The 12,579-nt window shown below is 47.5% G+C and overlaps 1 long non-coding RNA gene across 1 annotated transcript; it reads left to right on the plus strand.

Moving 5' to 3' along the window:
• The first annotated feature begins 293 nt into the window (after nucleotides 1–293).
• LOC132390811 (uncharacterized) lies at nucleotides 294–11,696 on the plus strand. The gene is made up of 3 exons (XR_009511016.1): nucleotides 294–618; nucleotides 1,250–1,751; nucleotides 10,925–11,696. It is a non-coding gene; the product is annotated as an uncharacterized LOC132390811 (long non-coding RNA).
• The last annotated feature ends 883 nt before the right edge of the window (nucleotides 11,697–12,579 follow it).

A 12,579-nucleotide genomic window follows, 5' to 3' on the forward strand; every position in this document is an offset into this window, starting at 1 on the left:
AGAACTCAAGAGGAAGGTGAGTCTATTTCACAGTTTGTGACAGTACTGAAGCAATTGCCTGAACACTGATTTTGGGCAGTCGCTGAATGATATGTTACATGATTGACTTATATGTAGTCTGTGTAGTCAGGCAATTCAGAAATGTTTGCTTACTAAAGACAGATTAACATTACAGAGGCAATTGAGATTAGTATATCTATGGAGATGGCAGCTAAAGAAGCACAGCTATTAAGCACATCTTCACAAGTTCATAGAGTTTCTACTGACATTAAGAATAAGACTCCTATTAGCAATCATTGTTACCATTGTGACAAAACTGGAAATTCAGCAAAAGAAGGCTGGTATTAGGATTAAGACTGCTGAAGCTGTGGCAAAAAGGGACATATTGAACACACCTGTAAAAGCAAAAAGACACCGTCAACCAAAAACACTATAATAAAGAAAAAAGACTTTTGGAAAAACAAAAAAAAATGTGTGAACAAGGTGGAGCACACTGAGGACAGACAAAGTCTGTGATTGACAAGACTCTTCATGCCTTATCTGTTTCAGGACACAAAGACAGCAACTGGGTGCCCTTGCAGTTGGATGGAGCCATGGTGAGGATGCAGGCAGACACGGGTGAGTTGGAAAGACTAGTCCACAGTAAGATTCACTGCAGTATGAGAGACAGTTTACAAGGAGAAATTGCAGCATCTCACCCCAGAAGTGGCAAGGTTGACTTTAAAGACCTACACTGGTGAGAAAGTTTCAGTGAGGGGGGTTGGTACATGTTACAGTGGAGATTAACCAAAAAGAAATAAGCTTCCATTGTACATTATTAAAGGTAGTTATCCAGTGCTTCTGGATGGCTCATTGTTGGAGCGGCTCAAACTCAAGTGATGCGAAGTGCACTTGACTAGTGGGAGCACTGCTCCACTGGGTATTGAAGAAACACACAGAAGATTTCAACAGAGAACTGTGAAGTATGGAGGGAATCACTGTTAAGCTAGCTATTAAGCCCAACACAACTCAAAACTCAAAAGGCAAGACCTGCTCCATGCACCCTCAAACCAAAGATAGGCTGAATTGGAAAGGCTGGTCCAGAGTAAGGTATTGGAACCAGTGTGTCTAACTGAATGAGAAACTCCAGTGGTTTGTGTCCTTAAAAGGGATGGGTCTTTAAGGCTTTATGGAGACTTCAAGCTAACCATTAACCCAGTTCTTCTGGCTAACCAACATCGTCTTCCCCTCATTGATGACTATTTTGCAGGATTGGCTGGAGGACTGACATTTAACAAGACCAATCTGTGTCAAGCATACTTGCATGTGCATGTGGAGCAGGAGTCACAGGAACTATTGACCATCGTGACTTGCAGAGGAAAGTTCAGGTACCAAAGGCAATCATTTGGCATCACCTCGGTTCCTGCACATTTTCACTGAGCAATGAACCAGGTCTTGATCAAGCTGACAGGGGTACAATGCTGGGAAAAATGAGCTTGAGCACCTACAAAACTTGGATATTGAACTATCAAGACTCAAAGAACAGGGGCTAAGGCTCCAGAAGGACAAGTTCTTGGTCATAGTGGACACACATAGTAAGTGGCCTGAAGTTGCCATCATGAAGTGCATTCCATCTGAAAAATGCATTGAAGAACTACATTCCAGTTTAGCTGTGTTGGGCTTCCTCTAAAGCTTGTAAGTGACAATGGCCCACAACTCCTGTCTGAAGAGTTCAAGGCATTTATGGAAGCAAACATTCATCAACACATCAAGTAAGTGCCATATCATCCAGCCACGATTCGTACAAACAATGAAACAAGCCCTCTAGACTTTATTGGGAAGTGGATCCCTCCACCAGCATCTTAGCACTTTCTTGCTGACATACTGCCACACACCTCATGCCACCACCAAAATGGCTCCAGCCACCGCACTGATAAAAAGACAGCTTTACACCTGGCTTGACCTGCTTAAACCCTCAAACACAAATCTTTGTGATGCATCGGATCCAGAGTAGCAATTATTTTGTTCTCCTTTACACTTGTGTGCTGGAAGTGACTTTAATTAATCTTGAATTTTGAATCTTAAACTCAGGCGGCAAAGTACGGGCAGGGCTCAGTATGACCAGTAGCCATTCCTTTATGGGCCTAGGCTAGCATAACGGGGCTCCGGGGAAGCAGACCTGGCATTGAGTGGACACCTGTAATTGGTAGATGGCAGGGGCCGTGGAGGTTGGTTTTGCCTGATTACATTGTGGAGTGTAGTCATGAAAAGGTTTCTGATGATTCCCATCTATACCCTACAGCATCACATAGTTTTAAATTAAAAAAAAAATTCACATTAATGTAAAATGTGAGAGATTATTTCCCTTTCAGATGCAGGACTGTGGGAAACCTGACCTGTGAGCCTTGTGGGTGACTCATGATGCTGTACAAACAGCACAGAGTTGGATGGATTTATCTAATGTTGGAAAAGGACCCACAAAATATCAGGCCTAGATGATCTGAAAACTTCAATAAGGATCACACTGTTTTCCAAACTTGTTGAAAAAATGCTGAAGGCTGATTTCCTACTCAATCCAAAATTCCAAGTTGGCTTTGATCTGGGGGCTGCTATGGCCAATAAGATGAGTCACATGACCTCCACATGGGTGGGAAGGGGGTGTGGGAGGGTTTGGCAGAGAGTGGCACCTTGGCTGGATGAGTAAATTAAATCCTTGAGGAATCATTTAGGTATCATCTCAAAATAGTATTTGGATCATTCTTTCTGGCTCAGGTTCCATCTGCCCTTTGCCTCCCCCATAATGGCTCCCATTATTACGTTTCTTACTTTTTAGATTCTAGCAATGGTGGCTTTTGTGTTCCTACTTTTCACCCTCCCAGCTTTTTCTGCTTCACCAACCCTAATGCCCACCTGACCCTCTCTCCATTTTTTGACTGTCTCCATGATAATCCACCTTCCTCTTGACTCCCACCTTCAGCCCTCCCTTAACTGGCTGGATCTCCCCATCATCCTTTACCCCTCCTCATTCTACCAATCATCTCGGGCTCCTTAATCACAAACCCTCCCCCCCCCCTTTCTCTTTATCCTGCCTATCTCCCCAGTCTGCTCTCAGTCCTGATGCAGTGTTTTGACCCAAAATATCAACCATTATGCTGCACAACACAGTGAGTTTCTACAGGGGATTGTTTGTTGCTCCTTGAACCTGAGATTTATTGATTGGAGAGGGAAAATGGGCAGCTGAGAGATATGTCATTCGTGGTGTAGACAATTTCCAAACCCATTTGCACTGGGAGATTGTCAACTATCAATCACTAACATTGGCAAGGTCACTGCAGAAAGCCACTTCCATGGGGCACTCTGCTGTTCTTTGCAATCAATTTAAACTGCTTGGAAAGTTCCAGATGAATTTTGCATCCAAATATCACCTAATGCCTTATGCAAACTTTTACCTTCTGATGAGCCATAGGTTCCAATATATCCCCACTCACTGATTTTAGTTGATGTTATATAATCTGGCAGAAGTGCCAAAATGGCATGCAAATCAATTTACCAGAAATAATGATATTGTGGCGGCTCATTTCCTAGCGTATGCGAACCGACTCACAATTAGATAGCCTACGGGGGTTTGCGAGCACAGAGCTTTGGAGCCTCTTCGCCATGGGGGGCCGGTTGACAGAGGCTTAAAAGTGAGGCTGAGGTTTTCGAATAAAGTTTTTTCCTTCGACTGCAGTTACCGACTCCGTGTCGTAATTTTAGCGCTGCTTGTAGCACACCGCTACAATTGGTGACCCCGACGGTCCAAACGATTTTTGGACCAGAAATGACCGACGCCGCCTCTGTTCATGCGGTTTCGTCGAAACTGCCGGGTTTCTGGACACAGCGCCCGGACCTATGGTTCCAGCAAGCCGAAGCCCAATTCCACGTTCGCCGGATCACCTCAGAAGACACCCGCTACTACTACGTGGTGGGCTCCCTCGACCAGGACACAGCTGCCCAGGTCGCGGAGTTCGTACAGTCGCCCCCGGCAGACGGCAAGTACACGGAATTCAAAGCTCTGCTCCTCAGGACTTTCGGACTCTCACGGCACGAGCGGGCTGCCCGTTTACTGCACCTGGATGGCTTGGGCGACAGACCTCCATCGGCTTTAATGAATGAGATGTTGTCTCTGGCCGAGGGACACACAGGCCTCATGTTTGAGCAGGCATTCCTGGAGCAGCTGCCCGAGGACATACGCCTGCTGCTGTCCGACGCGGATTTCAGTGACCCCCGGAAGGTGGCAGCCCGGGCGGACTTGCTGTGGAACGCCAAAAAGGTGAGCGGGGCGTCCATCGCACAGATCTCCCAGCCACGCTCCCGGCAGCAAACCAGTCCAGGCCCGGCCGCAGAGCCCACTAACCCCCGGCCCAATGACCACTGGTGCTTCTACCACCAGCGGTGGGGCGCAGAAGCCCGCCGTTGTCGCCCGCCCTGCAAGTTCCCGGGAAACGCCAGGGCCAGCCGCCGCTGATGGCTACGGCGGCTGGCCATCGGGATAGCCTCCTGTATGTGTGGGATAGCAGGTCGGGACGCCGCTTTTTGGTCGATACTGGGGCTGAGGTCAGCGTTTTACCTCCGACGGGTTACGACACCCGCAGCAGGGCACCAGGTCCCCCCCTGAGGGCCGTGAATGGCAGCACAGTAAGGACCTATGGCACCCGTCAGGTGCAGCTACAGTTCGGCCCCAGCCAGTTCACGTGGGACTTCACACTGGCCGCCGTAGCCCAACTGCTTCTGGGTGCGGATTTTTTGCGAGCTCACAGCCTGCTGGTTGACCTGCCCAGGAAGAGACTGGTACACGCCGAGACCTTTCAGACGTTCTCCCTGGGCGCGGCCCAGTTGCCAGCCCCTCACCTCGGCTCCATCACGCTGTCTGACAACAACTTCACCAGGGTCCTGGCGGAGTTCCCATCGGTTCTGGCACCGCAGTTCACAGCAGCCATGCCCAGGCACGGCGTACAGCACCACATCCCAACACAGGGACCACCCCTCCATGCCCGTGCTCGGCGGCTTCCCCCGGACAAGCTCCGACTGGCGAAGGAGGAGTTCCAGAGAATGGAGGAATTGGGGATCATCCGGCGGTCCGACAGCCCCTGGGCTTCCCCCCTGCACATGGTGCCCAAAGCGACGGGGGGCTGGAGACCGTGCGGCGACTACCGCAGGCTGAACGAGGCTACCACACCGGACCGCTACCCTGTGCCGCACATTCAGGACTTTGCGGCGAACCTGCACGGCGCCCGGATCTTCTCCAAGGTCGACCTTTTCCGAGGGTACCATCAAATCCCGATGCATCCTGACGACGTCCCCAAAACGGCTCTCATCACCCCGTTTGGCCTCTTCAAGTTCCTCCGCATGCCGTTCGGCCTGAAGAATGCCGCACAGACGTTCCAGCGGTTAATGGACGCGGTGGGACGGGACCTGGACTTCGCGTTCATCTATTTGGATGACATCCTCATAGCCAGCGGCAGTCGTCAGGAGCATCTGTCCCACCTCCGTCAACTCTGCGCCCGACTGAGTGAGTACGGTCTTACAATCAACCCTGCCAAATGCCAGTTCGGACTTGATACCATTGACTTCCTGGGCCACAGGATTACTAAAGACGGGGCAACCCCTCTGCCCGCTAAGGTAGATGCGGTCCGCCACTTCCCCCGACCCACCACGATCAAAGGCCTTCAGGAATTCGTAGGTATGGTCAATTTCTACCGCCGCTTCCTCCCTTCAGCTGCCCGGATCATGCGCCCCCTGTTCGCCCTGATGTCGGGTCCGAGCAAGAACATTACCTGGGACGAGGAGTCCGCCGCCGCTTTCGTTCAAACGAAGGAAGCTTTGGCTGACGCCGTGATGCTAGTACATCCCAGAATGGACGCCCCTACCGCCCTCACAGTGGACGCATCAAACACGGCAGTCGGTGGGGTGCTGGAGCAGCTCATCGCAGGTCGCTGGCAACCCCTGGCGTTTTTCAGCAAACACCTGCGGCCACCCGAGCTCAAGTACAGTGCTTTTGACCGGGAACTGTTGGCGCTCTACCTGGCAATCCGGCATTTCAGGTACTTCCTAGAAGGCCGGCCCTTCACCGCGTTCACAAACCGCTTACCTTTGCGTTTACGAAAGCATCCGACCCCTGGTCATCCCGCCAGCAACGCCACCTGTCCTACATCTCTGAATACACAACGGATGTCCGGCACGTCTCGGGTAAGGACAATGTCGTGGCGGATGCGCTCTCTCGCCCTACCGTTCATGCCCTTTCCCAAGGGGTAGACTTTGAGGCACTGGCAGAGGCACAGCAGGTAGATGAGGAGATTCCGAGTTACAGGACTGCAGTCTCTGGTTTGCAGCTCCAGGACTTCCCCGTGGGCCCCGGTGAGAGGACCCTACTCTGTGACGTCGCCACCGGCCGGCCCCGTCCGGTCGTCCCCGCAGCCTGGCGGCGACGTGTTTTCGACTCCATTCATAACTTGGCGCATCCCTCCATCCGGACAACTGTCCGGATGGTTTCCAGCAGGTTCGTTTGGCACGGACTCCGCAAACAGGTCAGTGAATGGGCCAGAACGTGCATGCACTGCCAGACGGCCAAGGTGCAGCGGCACACCAAAGCCCCACCGCAGCAGTTCCATCCCGCCCACCGGCGTTTCGACCACATTCATGTGGATATCGTGGGCCCCCTGCCAGTGTCGCGCGGAGCGCGTTACCTCCTGACTGTTGTGGACCGGTTCACAAGATGGCCAGAGGCGGTCCCGCTCACCGACACCACCTCCGAATCTTGCGCCCGAGCCCTGCTCGCCACCTGCATATCCCGCTTTGGTGTACCAGCCCACATTACCTCCGACAGAGGCGCCCAGTTCACCTCCAGCCTGTGGTCAGCTATGGCCAGCCTTTTGGGGACTCAGCTGCACCACACCACTGCCTACCACCCACAGTCGAACGGGCTAGTGGAGCGTTTCCACCGTCACCTGAAGTCGGCCCTCATGGCCCGCCTGCGAGGAGCCAACTGGGCGGACGAGCTTCCCTGGGTCCTACTCGGCATTCGCACAGCGCCCAAGGACAACCTGCACGCCTCGTCGGCCGAGTTGGTATACGGCGCGCCCCTGGCCGTCCCCGGGGAGTTCCTACCAGCCCCAAGGGGGCAAGAGGAAGCTCCCGCAGCAGTCCTGGGCAGACTTCGCGAGAAGCTCGGTAACCTGGCCCCCATACCCACTTCACAGCATGGGCGGCACCCGACCTGCGTACCCAAAGACCTACGGAACTGTAAGTTTGTGTTTGTACGAAGGGGCGGGCATCGGCCGCCGCTGCAGCGGCCATACGAGGGGCCGTTTACGGTGCTCCGGAACAACGGGTCCACGTTCGTGCTGGACGTTGGGGGGAAGGAGGAGGTTTTCACGGTGGATCGCCTCAAGCCGGCCCATGTGGACCTGGCGCAACCGGCCGAGTTTCCAGCGCCTCGGCGCAGAGGCCGACCTCCCAAGCAGGTTCTGGCCCAGGCTGTGGACATTGGGGGGTGTATCGCCGGTTCTGGGGGGGGGGTTATGTGGCGGCTCATTTCCTAGCGTATGCGAACCGACTCACAATTAGATAGCCTACGGGGGTTTGCGAGCACAGAGCTTTGGAGCCTCTTCGCCATGGGGGGCCGGTTGACAGAGGCTTAAAAGTGAGGCTGAGGTTTTCGAATAAAGTTTTTTCCTTCGACTGCAGTTACCGACTCCGTGTCGTAATTTTAGCGCTGCTTGTAGCACACCGCTACAATATTACTTTAAACAAGCTTGATAGACATCAAATGTATTTGGGGTAAATTTAAAATAAAGAATTAACTGTAAGTAATAAATATATATTTGGACTGATAGTTCAGATGTCTAGGATGAAATTAAATATATCCTTATGACTAATAGACATTTTTGCTCTTTTATAAAATAAGCTATTTTCTGCACCATTGTCAGTGTGGACTTGAAGTGGATTCTGATGACAATGCTAATTCCAGTAAATCTCTCTAATATCAGGATCTCAAATAATTCAAGATTGTGAGGGTATTCAGGAAGGTTTACAGAAAGACAACAGACTAATATTATGTTACAGCAGAAATTACAAGTATTTCAATTTCTATTAGTAATTCAGAATCAGAATCAAAATCAGGTTTATTATCATTGACACTTGACATGAAATTTGTTAACTTAGCAACAGCAGTTCTATACAATATATAACATAGAAGAGAAAACTAATAATAATAATAAATATGGAAATCAATTACAGTATATGTATGTTGAATAGATTTAAAAATGTGCAAAAAACAGAAATACTGTATATTAAAAAAATGAGGTAGTGTCTGAGGGTTCAATGTCCATTTAGGAATCAAATGGTAGAGGGGAAGAAGTTGTCCCTGAATCACTGAGTGTGTGCCTTCAAGTTTCTGTATCTCCTGCCTGATGGTAACAGTGAGAAAAGGGCATGCCCTTGGTGCTGGAGGTCCTTAATAATAGACTCTTCCTTAATGAGACACCACTACTCGAAGATGTCCTGACTACTTTTGCTAGTACCAAAGATGGACTAGATTTACAACTCTCTGCAGCTTCTTTCAGTTCTGTGCAGTAGCACCCCCACACCCCCCCCCCACCCCCATTCTAGACAGTGATGCAGTATGTCAGAATGCTCTTCTTGGTACAGCTATAGAAGTTTTCAAGTGTATTTTTTGACATGCCAAATTTCTTCAGACTCACAGTGAAGTACAGCCTCTGTTTTGCCTTCTTTATAACTACATCGATATGTTGGGACCAGGTTAGATTCTCAGAGAGCTTGACACACAGGAACTTGAAACTGTGCACTCTCTCCACTTCTGATCCTTCTATGAGGATTGGTATGTGTTCCTTCATCTTACCCTTCCTGAAGTCCACAATCAGTTCTTTCGTCTTACTGATGTTGAGTACCAGGTTGTTGCTGCAGCATCATTCCACTTGTTGGCATATCTCACTCCTGTACGCCCTCTCATCACCACCTGAGATTCCACCAATAATGGTAGTATCGTCAGCAAATTTACAGATGGTATTTGAGCTATGCTTAGCCACACAGTCATGTGTATACAAAGAGAAGAGCAGTGGGTTAAGCACACACCCGAGGTGTGCCAGTGTTGATTGTCAGCGAGGAGGAGATGCTATCACCAATCCACACAGATTGTGGTCTTCCGGTAAGGAAGTCAAGGATCCAATTGCAGAGGGAAGTACAGAGACCCAAATTCTACTTCTCAATCAGTATTATGGGTTATTAAATGCTGAGCAGTAGTCGATGAACAGCAACCAGACATAGGTGCTTGTGTTGTCCAATTGATCTAAGGTTGCATTTGCTGTTGACCTATTGTGGCAATAGGCAAATTGCAATGTGTCCAGGTCGTTGCTGAGGCAGGAGTTCAGTCTAGTCATGACCAACCTCTCAAAGCATTTCATCACTGTCAGCATGAGTGCTACCAGGCAATAATCGTTAAGGCAGCCCACATTATTCTTCTTAGCATTGGTGTAATTGTTGTCTTTTTTGAAGCAAGTAGGAACTTTCACCTGTAGCAATGAGAGGTTAAAAATGTCTTGAATACTCTCACTAGTTGGTAGGCACAGATTTTCAGAGCCTTACCAGGTACTCCATCTGGACCTTCCACCTTGCAAGGGTTCACTTTTTAAAGACAGCCTAACATCGGCCTCTGAGACAGGTGCAGCAAGGATCTTCACAGATGTAATTGTGTTCTCCCTTTCAAAGTGGGCACAGAAGTTGTTGAGTTCATCTGGTAGTGAAGCATTGCTACCAACATGTTATTGGGTTTCGCTTTGTTGAAAGTAATGTCTTGCAAACCCTGCCAGAATTGTTGTACATCCAATGTCACCTACAACCGTGTTTGAAATTGTCTCTTCCGCCCTTGAAATAGCCCTCTGCAAATTATACCTCGTTTTCTGGTACAGCCTGTGCCACCAGACCTGAATGCCACACATCTGGCCTTCAGCAGATGACATACCTCCTCATCCACAGCTTTTGGTTTGGGAATGTACAATAAGTCTTTGTAGGCACACACCCATCCACACAAGTTTTTACGAAGTTGGTAAATCTACAGCATACTCATCCAGTTTTGAAGATGAATCCCTGAATACAGTTCAGTCCACCAATTCAAAGCGGTCCTGGGGCACTCCTGTACTTCCCTTGTCCATACCTCTTGGTCCTCACTACTGGTGCTGCAGTGTTCAGTGTCTGCCTATACCCTGGGAGTAGAAGTACAGCCAGGTGATCAGACTTCTTGAAGTGAGGACATGGAATAACATGGTAGGCATTCTTGACTGTGGTGTAGCAATGGTCCAGTGTGTTGTTTCCTCTGGTATTGCAAGTGATCTGTTGATGGTAATTGCTTAGTGATTTTTTCAGAAAGGCCTGGTTAGAATTTATATAAATCATTATAGAGCTATGTACATGGAGTTTAAAAGTGAGGGTTTGATTGAAACTGTCCAACATGCATGTAAGTACTGTATGGCTCCAGCAAAATTTGCTTGGTTAAAATATACTTAGAAAACACTTAAACCTGGTCATTCAAATTTCTATCCAGATGTGGAGCTCATTGTTGAGAATATGAGAAATATAATCGCACATTTTTCATCTGGAGTTTCAAAACATTTCATTTCTTGGTCAAGACATTGTGCAGGTTGGTATCAACCTATTTGATCATGCAGATCAAATAATTATTCCCTCAAGCAGCCTGGGTCAGAATTTCACTGGAATATCGCAGATCTAGGAAAATTATTTTCTTAAAATCTACCAATGCAAATGACTTATGTACACATCAGAGTGCCAGACACTTACTTGTGATATGTTCAATTTGCATGCATGGTACACAACTGATGGAGATACTACAGGGATTGGACCTAAAAGTTTAACAATTCCTTTCCTCACACAGATGCTGCTTGACCTATTGAGATCTTCCAGCGCCTTATTTGTTGCACATAGTTGTGCAATGGACATTCACTGTTCAGAGCCAAGGGAGCCTTTTTGGCAAGCTCAGCTTTCTAAACATAGCAGCTGACACTTCTAGAGATCAAAGTGTTATTTCTGAATATGTTAAACTTCCAGCCAATACTCTTTGTTTAGCTTCTCATCATAAATGGGGGCCAGTCTTCAGTTCTTAATGTAAATTGCAATCAATAGCCATTCCGAAGTTAAAAGTGCAGCTTGGGAACAGCACTGTCTATAGTACACAGATTGTTTGCCCTGCAGCATCAGGCTAATTTCTCAAGAGATGCAGGTTAAGCTATGTTATGTTAATTAGGCTTGTTTCTAACCAGACATCACTGTTTATTTTGTTCAAGAAAGCTTGCAGACCAGATGATACTATCACTTAAAACATCAAATAGCTAAATTATTAATAGTTGGAAGATTTGTGTACTCCTAGAATCAGCTTCACAGCATTAATTATTGGTATCTGGGAACCTTTTAGACTACCTATGTGAAAATGTATCTGAAAAAATATCATATGCATGTGAAGTCCCCCAAGAGGGAGAGAAACAGTATAAATGTAACAAAGCAGTCAGCCTTCTTGGGAATGGTCCAAGAACATAAAGAAGAATGACAGACAGAGGTGTGAACTAGAATCTATTCCTTTGCCTTCGATTTATGCAATGGATGATTTGCTTGTCTGCAACTGTTTGATATGTCTTTTTAACTTATAGGGATTGCACCTGTGTTTTGGAAATCATTTGTGTTTTAGAAGTGTTTTTACATTTAAAGTCATTTATGAGATAGAAACCCTCTGTGAGCTTTAAATGTGTTTTAAAAGTGTTATCTAAATTTAAATATGTATCAATAAAATTAATTGAGCTGTGATTAAACTACTTAGTAGAAGTAACTCCTCCTTAGTAGAGAGGGGGGACCACCCCTCAAATAGTGGGCCATGGCAGATAAACTTGCCATGGAGGATAAACAAGGAAGTGAACTAGTCTTCGAAGCATAGGTGGTTATAGTATAACCTCCATTTAGTGAGGGCCCTGTAGCTATCTAATATATCAGATAAAGCTTACAATCTTCATTTGCATTTAGAAATTCACAGTCAACATACCCAAAACCACCACAGTCGACGAAGTTTAGCTTTGAATGGTAATATCAAGCAGTCGATTACAATTTAGTTGGCTATTGTTCATCAACTAAATTTTCACTTCTAGTAAACTCAGTAACTGAACATGGTCCAAAGGCAAAGATACCTCCTGTTAAGTTTCACGGTCGTCTGAAGTCATCAATGTCACTTATCATCCCATTCCATGGAATAAAGGACATGTTCTAAATTGAACTATTCCATTTCCTGGCTAGGATATCTCCTGTAAATCTGAACTCATACACATCTCTGCTTCTCATGCCTCGCTCTCATCTTCCTCTCATTGATTACTCTATGTGAATTGTTGACTTATACAGTGCTCAGATAGGCAAAGTCTCAATTTAAATTGCCCATCCTTGTTTTTTATCTGGCAATGGTTTAGCTTCCCTCTCTTTCTACTACCTCCTTCATAACCACTACTCTCTCAGATGTTAAAATCAGAATCTGAATCAGAATCAATTCAGATT

This window comes from Hypanus sabinus, chromosome 3 (genome assembly GCF_030144855.1).
Source record: "Hypanus sabinus isolate sHypSab1 chromosome 3, sHypSab1.hap1, whole genome shotgun sequence".
NCBI lineage: Eukaryota > Metazoa > Chordata > Chondrichthyes > Myliobatiformes > Dasyatidae > Hypanus > Hypanus sabinus.